This window comes from Dermochelys coriacea, chromosome 8, assembly GCF_009764565.3.
Source record: "Dermochelys coriacea isolate rDerCor1 chromosome 8, rDerCor1.pri.v4, whole genome shotgun sequence".
Classification (NCBI taxonomy): Eukaryota; Metazoa; Chordata; order Testudines; family Dermochelyidae; genus Dermochelys; species Dermochelys coriacea.
The window spans coordinates 41772214-41789203 of record NC_050075.1 but is presented as its reverse complement, the minus strand read 5'-3'; the positions used below and the strand labels follow the sequence as shown (position 1 = coordinate 41789203).

General features: G+C 43.6%; 1 protein-coding gene across 3 annotated transcripts in view; it reads left to right on the top strand.

Moving 5' to 3' along the window:
- OLFML2B (olfactomedin like 2B) overlaps nt 1–16990 on the top strand; it is a 103326-nt gene that overhangs the window by 3246 nt on the left and 83090 nt on the right. The gene's annotated exons all lie outside the window — the stretch shown is intronic.

Genomic DNA, 16990 nt, shown 5'->3' with positions numbered 1-16990 from the left:
TATAATTTAAAACTCTCTTTTTCTGATCTTGTTGCACTTTAATTACCTAATACTTTTTTACAAATGTTATCTCTTGGCTGCTCTTGTGTCTGCATGTTTTATACACAAATCTAGCTTAAATGAGCCATAAGGGAGTGATTTAAATGAACACACCACAGTGGGTTTACTCCTAAAGTTGACACTCAATCCTTAAGTCACATTGTTTTCTCTGGTTGCTATACCTCTTGCAATGTGAAATTCTCATTTGCTGCTCTGTGGATTCAGAGACACAGAATGAGCTGAGCCAATGATGGCGTGCATATTTGTCACTTGTCATAAAATGCTGAATGGGGTTACATCACTTTGTTAAACCGCTGCTCCATTTCACTCCATTGGAGGCTAGCATGACCCTGGCAGATCAGTCTGTAAGGCATTTTGGGTTTCTTTGGGATGAAGGTTTCAGAGTAGCAGCCGTGTTAGTCTGTATTCGCAAAAAGAAAAGGAGGACTTGTGGCACCTTAGAGATTAACAAATTTATTAGAGCATAAGCTTTCGTGAGCTACAGCTCACTTCATCGGATGCATTTGGTGGAAAAAACAGAGGAGAGATTTATATACACACACACAGAGAACATGAAACAATGGGTTTATCATACACACTGTAAGGAGAGTGATCACTTAAGATAAGCCATCACCAACAGCAGGGGGGGGAAAGGAGGAAAACCTTCCATGGTGACAAGCAGGTAGGCTAATTCCAGCAGTTAACAAGAATATCAGAGGAACAGTGGGGGGTGGGGTGGGGGGGAGAAATACCATGGGGAAATAGTTTTACTTTGTGTAATGACTCATCCATGCCCAGTCTCTATTCAAGCCTAAGTTAATTGTATCCAGTTTGCAAATTAATTCCAATTCAGCAGTCTCTCGTTGGAGTCTGTTTTTGAAGCTTTTTTGTTGAAGTATAGCCACTCTTAGGTCTGTGATCGAGTGACCAGAGAGATTGAAGTGTTCTCCAACATTTTTATGGCCGACTTAGAACAACACTTCCTCAGCTGTCGTCCCCTAATGCCCCTACTCTACTTGCGCTACATTGATGACATCTTCATCATCTGGACCCATGGAAAAGAAGCTCTTGAGGAATTCCACCATGATTTCAACAATTTCCATCCCACCATCAACCTCAGCCTGGACCAGTCCACACAAGAGATCCACTTCCTGGACACTACGGTGCTAATAAGCGATGGTCACATAAACACCACCCTATATCGGAAACCTACTGACCGCTATTCCTAACTACATGCCTCTAGCTTTCATCCAGATCATACCACTCGATCCATTGTCTACAGCCAAGCGCTACGATATAACCGCATTTGCTCCAACCCCTCAGACAGAGACAAACACCTACAAGATCTCTATCATGCATTCCTACAACTACAATACCCACCTGCTGAAGTGAAGAAACAGATTGACAGAGCCAGAAGAGTACCCAGAAGTCACCTACTACAGGACAGGCCCAACAAAGAAAACAACAGAACGCCACTAGCCATCACCTTCAGCCCCCAACTAAAACCTCTCCAACGCATCATCAAGGATCTACAACCTATCCTGAAGGACGAGCCATCGCTCTCTCAGATCTTGGGAGATAGACCAGTCCTTGCTTACAGACAGCCCCCCAATCTGAAGCAAATACTCACCAGCAACCACACACCACACAACAGAACCACTAACCCAGGAACCTATCCTTGCAACAAAGTCCGTTGCCAACTCTGTCCACATATCTATTCAGGGGATACCATCATAGGGCCTAATCACATCAGCCACACTATCAGAGGCTCGTTCACCTGCGCATCTACCAATGTGATATATGCCATCATGTGCCAGCAATGCCCCTCTGCCATGTACATTGGTCAAACTGGACAGTCTCTACGTAAAAGAATGAATGGACACAAATCAGACGTCAAGAATTATAACATTCAAAAACCAGTTGGAGAACACTTCAATCTCTCTGGTCAGTCGATCACAGACCTAAGAGTGGCTATACTTCAACAAAAAAGCTTCAAAAACAGACTCCAACGAGAGACTGCTGAATTGGAATTAATTTGCAAACTGGATACAATTAACTTAGGCTTGAATAGAGACTGGGAATGGATGAGTCATTACACAAAGTAAAACTATTTCCCCATGGTATTTCTCCCCCCCCACCCCACCCCCCTGTTCCTCTGATATTCTTTTTAACTGCTGGAATTAGCCTACCTGCTTGTCACCATGGAAAGTTTTCCTCCTTTCCCCCCCCTGCTGTTGGTGATGGCTTATCTTAAGTGATCACTCTCCTTACAGTGTGTATGATAAACCCATTGTTTCATGTTCTCTGTGTGTGTGTATATAAATCTCTCCTCTGTTTTTTCCACCAAATGCATCCGATGAAGTGAGCTGTAGCTCACGAAAGCTTATGCTCTAATAAATTTGTTAGTCTCTAAGGTGCCACAAGTACTCCTTTTCTTTTTGGGATGAAGGTTACTACAATGTAAATATGAGATTGATATTGCAGTGAAAAATCTTGCACTGGTAGGGGATGGAGTAGGTGAATTAACAGGTCAATAGGACTTTCCCATTTCCAATTTTTGTGATTCTGCAGTAATATATTAACCCTTTCCTTTCCAAATGACATAGTGAAGATCCTTTCATGGACTGAGAACTGGTTAAAAGACAGGGAACAAAGAGTAGGAATAAATGGTAAATTTTCAGAATGGAGAGGGGTAACTAGTGGTGTTCCCCAAGGGTCAGTTCTAGGACCTGTCCTATTCAATGTATTCATAAATGATCTGGAGAAAGGGATAAACAGTGAGGTGGCAAAGTTTGCAGATGATACTAAATTGCTCAAGATAGTTAAGACCAAAGCAGACTGTGAAGAACTTCAAAAAGATCTCATAAAACTAGGTGATTGGGCAACAAAATGGCAAATGAAATTTAATGTGGATAAATGTAAAGTAATGCACATTGGAAAAAATAACCAACTATACATACAATATGATGGGGGCTAATTTAGTTACAACTAATCAGGAAAGAGATCTTGGAAGTCATCATACATAGTTCTCTGAAGATGTCCACGCAGTGTGCAGAGGCAGTCAAAAAAGCAAAGAGGATGTTAGGAATCATTAAAAAGGGGACAGAGAATAAGACGGAGAATATCTTATTGCCCTTATATACAACCATGGTACGCCCACATCTTGAATACTGTGTACAGATGTGGTCTCCTCTCAAAAAAGATATACTGGCATTAGAAAAGGTTCAGAAAAGGGCAACTAAAATGATTAGGGGTTTGAAATGGGTCCCATATGAGGAGAGATTGAAGAGTCTAGAATTTTTCAGCTTGGAAAAGAGGAGATTAAGGGGGATATGATAGAGGTATATAAAATCATGAGTGGTGTGGAGAAAGTGAATAAGGAAAAGTGATTTATTTGTTCCCATAGTATAAGAACTTGGGGCCACCAAATGAAATTAATGGGCAGCAGGTTTAAAACAAATAAAAGGAAGTTCTTCTTCACTCAGCGCACAGTCAACCTGTGGAACTCCTTGCCTGAAGAGGTTGTGAAGGCTAGGACTATAATAGGGTTTAAAAGAGAACTGGATAAATTCATGGAGGTTAAGTCTATCAATGGCTATTAGCCAGGATGGGTACGGAATGGTGTCCCTAGCCTCTGTTTGTCAGAGGGTGGAGATGGATGGCAGGAGAGAGATCACTTGTTCATTATCTGTTTGATTCACTCCCTCTGGGGCACCTTGCATTGGCGACTGTCGGTAAAAAGGATACTGGATGGATCTTTGGTCTGACCCAGTATGGCCATTCTTATGTTCTTAGTGAACAGTTATGAACAAGTCTGGGGACTTACCAGTTTGAAGTGACAGAGGAGGAGAATGATCTGGGGGTATTGGTCATTCAGAGATTGACTATGAACTGCCATTGAGATGCAACCATGAAAAAGGCTAATGCAGTCCTCCTAGGATGTATCAGAAGAGATATTTCCAGTTGAGATTGGGAAGTGTTCTTTCCATTGAACAAGGCATTGGTGAGACCTCATCTGGTATACTGGGTGAAATTCTGGTCTCCTGTGTTTAAGAAATATGAATTCAGACTGGGACAGGTGCAGAGAAGGGCTACTAGGATGATCTGTGGAACTGAAAACCTATCTTATGAGAGGAGACTCAAAGAGCTTGTCTTGATTAGCCTAACCAAACGAAGGCTGAGGGGAGCTATGATTGCTCTGTCTATATACGTCAGAGGGATAAATACCAGGGAGGGAGAGGAGTTATTTAAGTTAAGTCCAATGTTGACACAAGAACAAATGGATATAAACTGGCCATGAACAAGTTTAGGCTTGAAATAACATGAAGGTTTCTACCCATCAGAGGAATGTAGTTCTGGAACAGCCTCCCAGTGGGGGCAAAAAACCTAACTGACTTCAAGACTGAGCTTGAGAAGTGTCTGGAGGGGATGGTAATGATGAAACTGCCTACAATGGCATGTAGCTGATCTGTGACTGCTAGTAGCAAATATCTCCAATGGCTGGAGATGGGGCATTGAGTTACTACAGAGAGTTCTTTCTGGGGAGTCTGCCCGGTGAGTTTTCCCCACATGCTCAGGGTCTAACTAATCACCATATTTGGGGTCAGGAAGGAATTTTCCCCTGGGTCAGATTGGCAGAGACCCGGGGAGTTTTCACCTTCCTCTGCAGCATGGGGCACAGGTCACTTGCAGGTTTAAACTAGAGTAAATGGTGGATTCTCTGTAACTTGAAGCCTTTAAACCAGGATGGATTTGATTTAAAACAACAACATTATGTATCCTGGATTTTTTTCTTCAACAGCAAACATACAATATTTTAACAAAACAAGCATATGAATTTTTGAATTTAGTTAAACATTCAAGTTTTTTAAAAATCAGGTTTGTTTTTGTTAAAATTGTTTTTTATAGTTAAATGAAATATTTTTTAAAAAACAAAAAAAAATTAAATTGACACTATCAGCCAGGTCAACATGAGAAACTTAAAATATTGGCTTCTGCAGCTAACTCAATCGTCTTCACCTTCATTTTCCTGTTTGTTCATAATATGGAAAAGAAAAACAAGCTTTCCCGCTTTTTCAGGTCTCAAACGATTTCTCAGTTTGGAATGAATTAATCCAAAGGAAGAAAATATATTCTTTCTGCAGCAGCAGAAGAAGCTACTGCTGTTAAAAGTGAGATTTTCACTTCAACAGTTTCTGAATCCAAGTGTTTAAGTGACTTCCACCAGTTCACTGATGTGACTTTCTTTAAAACATCATCAGCAAACATATTTCTTGAATGGTTCAGCCTTAGCTCTGAAGTTTATTATAGTTGGCATTATGGAGGGATGATTGCTGGATGTCCATGTCCTAGCCAACTCCTGTTCTTCAGCAGTTCAGTTTTGATCCTGGTACCGAGAATTGAGAATATTTGCAAGAAAATGAGCTGGAGATAGTGCTTGTCCCATTTGTTTTTTTAATGCTTGTAATTTAACTCTGTCATTGCATATTTCTCTTTTTAAGATCTCACTCAGTTCCTTCCAAATGTCAACAGCGTCAGCAATAAAACAGTGATTTCCCTTCATTTTGTTCAAGGCTACAGAAATAGGCTTCAGGGTACTCAGCATGTGTTCAACATTTTTCTTAAGCCCAATGGTGAGAACTTTGGCTGTGACAGTGCCATCTATTTTTTCATGATTTTGTTCACAAAGTGTCATCAGATTAGGCCAGTTCTTGATATAGTGCTCAAAACAGTCCCCTACTGAGTTCCATCGCACGTCTTGTGGGAGAGTTGGCTTGGTTCCTCCCACTTTTTTCAGAGCAGCTGCTGCAAAGTGGTTGTTACGGAAGTATTTTGCAATTTCAACGACATTAGCCTATATTTCTGGAATACTGAAGTCTTTGGCTAGGAGGTACATCAAATGAGCACTGCAATTGTATGTTGTTAGCTTGAGACTGTCTTCTAAATTTCTTCTCATCTTGGATACGTTTGCAGCATTGTTTGTGACCAAGTTGCGTACTAAACATTTGAATTTTTTTTCACGGTTTGTTATAGCTTTTGCTGCTAAATCTTGTAAGTATTCTCCTGTGTGTGCATTTCCTGATGTATCAGTTGTTTCTGCAAGGAAGACATTCCCTTCTTCTGTTGTCACACAACCACATACAACAGGATCATTGTGGACATTGCTCCACCCATCAAGACTCAGGTTAACAATTTCACTCTCTAGACTTTTTGCACACTGCTCAAGTTCTCTTTCATACACTTTATCCAGCAATTTTCCTGTGACATCTGTTCTGTTGGATGGACTGTATCCTGGTCTTAATGACTGAACCATGTTAATGAAATGTGGGTTCAACGTCTCAATCATACGGAAAGGAGAGTTTGTTGCATAAACAAACAGGGCAGTTTTTTCATTAATAACCTCTTTTTGTAATCTGCTGGTTCTTATCACAAACTTATCTATGGTTGTTTCTGGATGATGGAGATTTTTTTTTCTTTTTGCTCCAGGTTATATACTGTGGCTATGTGACATACATTATGTGATTGAAACACTATCATTAGCAGATAACTCTGAAACTGTAGAAAATGATGGTGATCTTGAAGGTGGATAGTCTTCAGAATCCTGTATGCTGAGGATGGATTCTCCTAAACAAAATAAGTCAATGCACTTATTTAATTATTATTATCATACTGCTCATTTAGTATTACTCATTGCATTCACTGACACTCGGTACTACTTTAAGGTGAAATTGTAAAAGGAAGATCTGCCTATTTCAGCTCTTTATTTTTTATCACAACTGCATCTAAAATTATAGTACCATAGAGTAACAACTATATTTTTTGCTCAAACATGAGAATTCAAGAATAGTCCAGAAGGAAGACAGGCAGTCCTTAAGAAAGAAGTATGAAATAAAAAAGTTTATCAGCCTGAAGATTCTGAATGTTTAGATATGTTCCTTTCACATCTTCAATGCAGCTTCCTCCTGAGAAGGAACACTTCTCATGATATTGTTTCATTTGGGCAACCAGGCCTTGCATTTCTTTGTTGCACTGTTTGCATTTTTCATGCGTGCCTGTCTTACCCACAGGTAGAGGAACTTCATTAAAATATTCCCAAACTGGGTCTCTTTTACAGCCTGCTGCCATTATAGGTTTTCCCTTCTAGTGAGAGAATGGTATGGTAGATCTCAAATCAATGAAAGCTATACTCAGAAAGACCTCAAGACTTCTGGAATATGCTGCTCAAACAGTTCCACTTTTCAGAGTAGCAGCCATGTTAGTCTGTATTCGCAAAAAGAAAAGGAGTATTTGTGGCACCTTAGAGACTAACAAATTTATTAGAGCATAAGCTTTCGTGAGCTACAGCATCCGATGAAGTGAGCTGTAGCTCACGAAAGCTTATGCTCTAATAAATTTGTTAGTCTCTAAGGTGCCACAAGTACTCAGTTTCACTTTTGTTTCTACTGCCTTTCCGTCCCTTCTCACATTTATCTCCAGACTTCTTCTCCTTGTCCAGATCTATTCCGCCCCCAACAATCTTCTGTTCATTGAACTTTTTTGAAACTTTGCACTTTTAGAGAGAGGTAAGGGATTGACTCTGTGTACACAAATTTGCAGAGGGACAATACGGTTGAGATCTGTTATTTCTCACCTCTATATATTATTTATTTATATATTTATTTAAAAACATTTTTGCTGTTAACAAGCATGTTATCTCTGGAGACACAAATCCACAGTTTGAGACCTGCAAAACTAAGCATCTCTGATGGTATCTTCTAGACTGAGCACTGAGTCCCATTGGGTAGATAGAAAGATTAACCTAAATAATCTACACAGAAGCCCCTAGAACCCCATATGATTGAGTCTCTAATCCATGAACTATTGGAACTCATTTACAAAACTTTTCTTATCATTACATGAATATATTGTCTAATACTATAGAATTAGAATGTGTAATCCCTATTCCATGATGAGATATCTTTAGATAGGTTTTTTCCTCAAAAAGCATTTTATCAAAAAATCTGATTTAAATAAAAAAATCAGATTTTTTAATTTAAAAAAAAAAGCATTGATTTTTTCCCACCCTGCTTTAAACCATGATTTGAGGACTTCAGTAACTCAGCCAGAGGTTAGGGGTCTATTACAGGAGGGGAAGGGGGGTTTCTGTGGCCTGTGATGTGCAGGAGGTCAGACTAGATGATCATGTTGGTCCCTTCTGGCTTTAAAGTCTATGAAACTGTCAGACTGTGCAGCCAATGTCACTGGACCTACAACTTTGCTTAGTAGTCTTCATATTCATTGTCTACATTGGCCACGGGGACCCCCTCCGAGGAGCTGTTACTGTGGATGGTGTCAGTGCATAGTTAGAACAGTACCCAGTGCATGGATAAGCTATATATTATCCAGGTTTTTGCACAGTACTATATTTGGTTTTGCATGGTGACTCAGTTCACTGTAATGGCTCCATTACCATGTTTGCAGTCACAGCTCAGACAAAGTGAGAAGTATGGAACCAATATGATGATAAAAGGCAAACTCACACAGGGTCTCTTTGTTTATTGTGAGTTAATATGAGAGTCAAATGACAGACCCAGACATTGAAGTTCTCTTTATCACAGACGTGCAACAGCAGTATGAGCTTCCCACACAGCAGCCTGTCCCAAGCCCGGCACCGAGAGCCTGCCTCTAGGAGGAGTTCATTCTCTATGGCTAGTTCAGTCCTTGGCCTCTGCTGAGACTCCCCCCATGGAGGTATTTACAGCCAGTTGTGGTGTGGATACTTGTCAGCTTGGAATGGGCTGAACCCTGCCAGCTCAGTTCAGAAAGATCCCTCAACAGAGTTAGCCAAACATTTTTTTGCTGTAGAAATCCAGCTGCAGAAGTTGAGAGAACAGGCTCTCTCTCACAATGGGCGACACTTCCTGGTGCCAGACAGGCCAGCAATATATAGCCACAGTATTTCTCTTATTATTGTGACATTTCTTGTCTGAGTGGAAGCCACGCACTGTAAAGCCAGGCAGGGGGAAGACATACACTTCTGATTTTTAAACTTTTGCCATGGGAAGTGAATCACTGAGTCATAGATTTTAAGTCCAGAAGGGATCACCTAGGCTGACCTCCTGTATATCACAGACCATTACATTTTACTCAGTTACCCTGATACTGCCGAATCCTCCACTTCCCTGGAGAGTTTGTTCTCATGACTAAATTCAGTCCCTGTTAGAAATGTGGGCCTTATTCTCATTGAGATTGGTCTGGCTTCAGCTTCCAGCCATTGATTCTTATTTTGCCTTTCTCTGCTAGGTTAAAGAGACCTTTAGTATTCATTATTTTCTCCCTGTGGAGGTATTGGTACACCATAATCAAATCACCTCTTGATTTTTTTATTAAGCTGAAGAGATGGAGCTCTTTAAGTCTTTCATTATCAGGCATTTTCTCCAGCCCTCAAATAATTTTAGTGGTTCTTTTTTGCATCTTTTCCAATTTTTCAATATCCTTTTTAAGATTTGGACACCAGAACTGGATTCCTAATCCAGGATCAGTCTCACCAAGGCCATATACAGAGCTAAAATCACCTCCCTAGTGCTACTCTCCTGTTTATACATCCAAGCATCACATTAGCTGTTTATTCCACAGTACCAGACTGAGAGCTCATTTTTAGTTGCTCATCCACTATGACTCCTAAATCTTCCCAGAGTCATTGCTTGCCAGGATACAGGCCCTCCTCCTGTAGTTATGGCCTGCATTCTTTGCTCTCAGATGTATGGTTGTGCATGACTGAATGGCTTGGAGGACTTTTAATGGACTCTACAACTTTTCTTTGCTAGGTCAGTGGTACATATCCTCTATTAACAATGTGACTATCTGATGGCTGTTCGGTAGCTTATGTAAACTCTGTTGATGGTCTCAGTCTAGTTCCCAGTGGAGAGTAAATGCATATCCACAAAGCAGAATGTGTCACAAAAAGCTGCCATGTTATTTAACACAAAGTCTCCGCTGCTGGCAGGCTTAGCAGAGTAGCTACAGAGGCTGGACTGGAAGGACACTGGGTACCACTCAGCTGTGCCTGAGAGAAGCTTCCAGAGAGAGCTGCCTGTATTAAATGACATGCTCAAGGGTGTCTGCTGAGCACCTGACTCCCAAAATACAGGGGCGTGGGGAGAAAACCTTTTTCAGAAGCTAAGATGATAAAATTTTGCATTTCTTTAGCATCAGACAAATACTATAAACCTACCTTCCTTCTCACCTCACAGTGACATAGTGAATCTCCACACAATAAGATTTGAAATCACGTTTCCCAGGGGAGGAAATTGAGGCACAGCCAAGTGATTCACCCAAGGTCATGGAAGGAATCGTTGTCAGAGCTTTAACCAGAAGACCTTCCTCCCAGGAATGGATGTTTTCATGATTTTTTCCCAATTCAAAGGGAGCAGTTTTGCAGAGGGATGTAAACATCCCCCTGCCAGGATGTGAACAAAACTGTTAGAATCATAGAATCATAGAATCATAGAATATCAGGGTTGGAAGGGACCCCAGAAGGTCATCTAGTCCAACCCCCTGCTCAAAGCAGGACCAAGTCCCAGTTAAATCATCCTAGCCAGGGCTTTGTCAAGCCTGACCTTAAAAACCTCTAAGGAAGGAGATTCTACCACCTCCCTAGGTAACGCATTCCAGTGTTTCACCACCCTCTTAGTGAAAAAGTTTTTCCTAATATCCAATCTAAACCTCCCCCATTGCAACTTGAGACCATTACTCCTCGTTCTGTCATCTGCTACCATTGAGAACAGTCTAGAGCCATCCTCTTTGAAACCCCCTTTCAGGTAGTTGAAAGCAGCTATCAAATCCCCCCTCATTCTTCTCTTCTGCAGACTAAACAATCCCAGCTCCCTCAGCCTCTCCTCATAAGTCATGTGCTCTAGACCCCTAATCATTTTTGTTGCCCTTCGCTGTACTCTTTCCAATTTATCCACATCCTTCTTGTAGTGTGGGGCCCAAAACTGGACACAGTACTCCAGATGAGGCCTCACCAGTGTCGAATAGAGGGGAACGATCACGTCCCTCGATCTGCTCGCTATGCCCCTACTTATACATCCCAAAATGCCATTGGCCTTCTTGGCAACAGGGCACACTGCTGACTCATATCCAGCTTCTCGTCCACTGTCACCCCTAGGTCCTTTTCCGCAGAACTGCTGCCGAGCCATTCGGTCCCTAGTCTGTAGCGGTGCATTGGATTCTTCCATCCTAAGTGCAGGACCCTGCACTTATCCTTATTGAACCTCATTAGATTTCTTTTGGCCCAATCTTCCAATTTGTCTAGGTCCTTCTGTATCCTATCCCTCCCCTCCAGCGTATCTACCACTCCTCCCAGTTTAGTATCATCCGCAAATTTGCTGAGAGTGCAATCCACACCATCCTCCAGATCATTTATGAAGATATTGAACAAAACGGGCCCCAGGACCGACCCCTGGGGCACTCCACTTGACACCGGCTGCCAACTAGACATGGAGCCATTGATCACTACCCGTTGAGCCCGACAATCTAGCCAGCTTTCTACCCACCTTATAGTGCATTCATCCAGCCCATACTTCCTTAACTTGCTGACAAGAATGCTGTGGGAGACCGTGTCAAAAGCTTTGCTAAAGTCAAGAAACAATACATCCACTGCTTTCCCTTCATCCACAGAACCAGTAATCTCATCATAAAAGGCGATTAGATTAGTCAGGCATGACCTTCCCTTGGTGAATCCATGCTGACTGTTCCTGATCACTTTCCTCTCCTCTAAGTGCTTCAGGATTGATTCTTTGAGGACCTGCTCCATGATTTTTCCAGGGACTGAGGTGAGGCTGACTGGCCTGTAGTTCCCAGGATCCTCCTTCTTCCCTTTTTTAAAGATGGGCACTACATTAGCCTTTTTCCAGTCATCCGGGACTTCCCCCGTTCGCCACGAGTTTTCAAAGATAATGGCCAAGGGCTCTGCAATCACAGCCGCCAATTCCCTCAGCACTCTCGGATGCAATTCGTCCGGCCCCATGGACTTGTGCACGTCCAGCTTTTCTAAATAGAATCTTTTATTACAGACCCCCAGACCATGCAAAACTCATCTGACTTAGTGTTTTTGTTACAAACTCAAAACTCAGCCTAAATTATACCAAACAAATTGCTGTAGTGCATGAATCTTTTGAGGGACTCTGGACAGTGTATGATTCCTACATGAAATGGGTGAAACACAGCAGTTGTTGCTGAGTTTTACTGTGGGTTTTTAGGACCATTTCAATTAAAACCTCAAAGCAAAGTTTGAGGAGTGTGGATCAGTGGGAATTGGAATCAAAGAGGAAGTTCCTACAAACCATAGTGGCTTCTGCACTCTCCAACTGCACCTAGACTGTAGCTGTGGTTTCAGGAATATGTTTATGATGAGGATACTTGTCCATTAAGACATGTATTGAAAATACCAATTCATTTCACCCTGAGCCAAAGCTGAGGGGGGGAACGTCTACCTGTGGCTGGAGGGAAGAGGCGTGTGAGAGATGGGGTGCAGGGCTGGAGGGAGCAGGTGTGTGAGAGACTTCGGTATGCAGGGCCAGAGGGAGCGTGCGTGAGAAACATCAGGGCTCGGGACCAGAGGGAGTAGGCAGGTGAGAGATGTCGGGGCGCAAGACTGGAGGGAGCAGGCGTGTGAGAGATGTCAGGGCACAGGGCTGGAGGGAGAAGGGGCATGAGAGAGGTTGGGGCTCGGGGCCAGAGGGAGCAGGCATGTGAGAGACGTTGGGGTGAGGGAATGGAGGGAGCAAGTGCGTGAGAGACATCAGGGCTCGGGGCCGGAGGGAGCAGGACCCTGTGAGAAATGTTGGAACACGTGGCCAGAGGGATCAGGCATGTGAGAGACATCGGGACACAGGGCCAGAGGGAGCAGGCATGTGAGAGACATCGGGATGCAAGACCAGAGGAAACAGGCGCATGAGAGACGTCGGGGTGCAGAGCCGGAGGGAGGAGGCATGTGAGAGACATTGGGTCACGGAGGTTGAGAGAGCAGCCGTGTGAGAGACAACAGGCACAGGACTGGAGGGAGCAGGTGTGTAAGAGATGTCGGGGTGTAGAGTTGGAAGGAGCAGGCGTGTGAGAGACGTTGGGGTGCTGGGCCAGAGGGAGCAGGAGTGTGAGAGACGTTGGGATGCAAGGTTGGAGGGAGCAGGCACGTGAGAGATGTTCGGGCATGGAGCAGGAGAGAGCTGGCACGTGTGAGAGTTGTCAGGGTGAGTGTGTAACGAAGCGGCCTTTGGTGGGACACTACTGAGAATATCAATTCGGGACAAATTGCATAGAGCAGGGCAGTTACAGCGCAAGGCTGGGGGTCCTTTGCACACAAACCAGCCAGAGAGGACTCTAGTTTTACCCCACTGTCTAACCAGAAGTCTTACAAGCAGTTCCCTTAGACAGTCCAGTTTCCCAGTATCGCCACCAGCATCGCTCCTTATGGGGACAATGGCTGTGAAAACCAATACCCCAGTAAAAGAAAAAAGGTTCTTTTTTCCCCGATTCCAAAGGATCAAGCCCCAGATCCAGGTCAATATACAAGTTAGATCTTATCCACAAATCACACTGTTGCCAATCCTTTAGAATCTAAAATCTAAAGGTTTATTCATAAAAAGAAAGAAATATGGATGAGAGTTAAAATTGGTTAAATGGATCAATTACATACAGTCATGGCAAAAAGAAAAGGAGTACTTGTGGCACCTTAGAGACTAACAAATTTATTAGAGCATAAGCTTTCGTGAGCTACAGCTCACTTCATCGGATGCATTTGGTGGAAAAAACAGAGGAGAGATTTATATACACACACACTGAGAACATGAAACAATGGGTTTATCATACACACGGTAAGGAGAGTGATCACTTAAGATAAGCCATCACCAGCAGCGGGGGGGGTGGTGGGGGGGGAAGGAGGAAACCCTTTCATGGTGACAAGCAAGGTAGGCTAATTCCAGCAGTTAACAAGAATATCAGAGGAACAGTGGGGGGGTGGAGTGGGGGGGAGAAATACCATGGGGAAATAGTTTTACTTTGTGTAATGACTCATCCATTCCCAGTCTCTATTCAAGCCTAAGTTAATTGTATCCAGTTTGCAAATTAATTCCAATACAGCAGTCTCTCGTTGGAGTCTATTTTTGAAGTTTTTTTGTTGAAGGATAGCCACTCTTAGGTCTGTAATCGATTGACCAGAGAGATTGAAGTGTTCTCCAACTGGTTTTTGAATGTTATAATTCTTGACTTCTGATTTGTGTCCATTCATTCTTTTACGTAGAGACTGTCCAGTTTGACCAATGTACATGGCAGAGGGGCATTGCTGGCACATGATGGCATATATCACATTGGTAGATGCGCAGGTGAATGAGCCTCTGATAGTGTGGCTGATGTGATTAGGCCCTATGATGGTATCCCCTGAATAGATATGTGGACAGAGTTGGCAACGGGCTTTGTTGCAAGGATAGGTTCCTGGGTTAGTGGTTCTGTTGTGCGGTGTGTGGTTGCTGGTGAGTATCTGCTTCAGATTGGGGAGCTGTCTGTAAGCAAGGACTGGCCTGTCTCCCAAGATCTGTGAGAGTGATGGGTCGTCCTTCAAGATAGGTTGTAGATCCTTGATGATGCGTTGGAGAGGTTTTAGTTGGGGGCTGAAGGTGATGGCTAGTGGCGTTCTGTTATTTTCTTTGTTGGGCCTGTCCTGTAGTAGGTGACTTCTGGGTACTCTTCTGGCTCTGTCAATCTGTTTCTTCACTTCAGCAGGTGGGTATTGTAGTTGTAGGAATGCATGATAGAGATCTTGTAGGTGTTTGTCTCTGTCTGAGGGGTTGGAGCAAATGCGGTTATATCGTAGAGCTTGGCTGTAGACAATGGATCGAGTGGTATGATCTGGATGAAAGCTAGAGGCATGTAGGTAGGAATAGCGGTCAGTAGGTTTCCGGTATAGGGTGGTGTTTATGTGACCATCGCTTATTAGCACCGTAGTTTCCAGGAAGTGGATCTCTTGTGTGGACTGGTCCAGGCTGAGGTTGATGGTGGGATGGAAATTGTTGAAATCATGGTGGAATTCCTCAAGAGCTTCTTTTCCATGGGTCCAGATGATGAAGATGTCATCAATGTAGCGCAAGTAGAGTATGGGCATTAGGGGATGAGAGCTGAGGAAGCGTTGTTCTAAGTCAGCCATAAAAATGTTGGCATACTGTGGGGCCATGCGGGTACCCATCGCAGTGCCGCTGATTTGAAGGTATACATTGTCACCAAATGTGAAATAGTTATGGGTGAGGACAAAGTCACAAAGCCCAGCCACCAGGTTAGCCGTGACAGTATCGGGGATACTGTTCCTGATGGCTTGTAGTCCATCTTTGTGTGGAATGTTGGTGTAGAGGGCTTCTACATCCATAGTGGCTAGGATGGTGTTTTTAGGAAGATCACCAATGGACTGTAGTTTCCTCAGGAAGTCAGTGGTGTCTCGAAGATAGCTGGGAGTGCTGGTAACGAAGGGCCTGAGGAGGGAGTCTACATAGCCAGACAATCCTGCTGTCAGGGTGCCAATGCCTGAGATGATGGGGCATCCAGGATTTCCAGGTTTATGGATCTGGGTAGCAGATAGAATACCCCAGGTCAGGGTTCTAGGGGTGTGTCTGTGCGGATTTGTTCTTGTGCTTTTTCAGGGAGTTTCTTGAGCAAATGCTGTAGTTTCTTTTGGTAACTCTCAGTGGGATCAGAGGGTAATGTCTTGTAGAAAGTGGTGTTGGAGAGCTGCCTAGTAGCCTCTTGTTCATATTCCGACCTATTCATGATGACGACAGCACCTCCTTTGTCAGCCTTTTTGATTATGATGTCAGAGTTGTTTCTGAGGCTGTGGATGGCATTGTGTTCTGCATGGCTGAGGTTAACTATTTCCCCATGGTATTTCTCCCCCCCACCCCACCCCCCACTGTTCCTCTGATATTCTTGTTAACTGCTGGAATTAGCCTACCTTGCTTGTCACCATGAAAGGTTTTCCTCCTTCCCCCCCCCACCCCCCCCCCCCCCCCCGCTGCTGGTGATGGCTTATCTTAAGTGATCACTCTCCTTACCGTGTGTATGATAAACGCATTGTTTCATGTTCTCTGTGTGTGTATATAAATCTCTCCTCTGTTTTTTCCACCAAATGCATCCGATGAAGTGAGCTGTAGCTCACGAAAGCTTATGCTCTAATAAATTTGTTAGTCTCTAAGGTGCCACAAGTACTCCTTTTCTTTTTGCGAATACAGACTAACACGGCTGCTACTCTGAAACCAGTCATTGGAAAGTTCTTGATTCAGGCTTCTAGTAGTGATGGAATAAACTGCAGGTTCACATCGAGTCACTGGAGTACATCCACAGCTGGGATGGGTCATTTAGTCCATTGTTCAGAGCTTTAGTTTGTAGTAAAGTTCCTCAATAGACAAGGAGGAATGAAGACCAAATGAAGAAGATGCAGCTGCCTTTTATAGTCTCTTACCATGTGGCATGTGCTTCCTTTGTTCCAAACACAAGCTGCCCAGTACATGGCTTGAAAGCCTTAGAGTCCTCTCCATAGGCATGCCCGTGCATGCCTTGCTGAGTCATAAGGTGTATCTGCCTTCTCTCAATGGGTCAATTGTATATGTAAGCGGGAGAATAGTCCCGCTATTGTGGGGAACTTTCCTGGCTTCTACACTACCCCGGTGAAGTGGGCTAGCGAAAGGATCTGAGTCCTCGCTCCCACTTCCTTTACCCAGTGGTCTCCCTGCCCTTGAGGACTCCCCTTCCACTTTCCTGTCTGGCAGAGTCCTTGTAACCCCAACAAGGCTGGGCCCACGATTCCTGGGGGGGGCTCGACCCCCAACCCTGCTGTGGTCACCTAGGACAGGGGCTAGGGTGTCCCCATTTCGGGGTACTTTCTCTGCACTGGGCACTTCTCTGACCCACTGACCATTACATACAATTT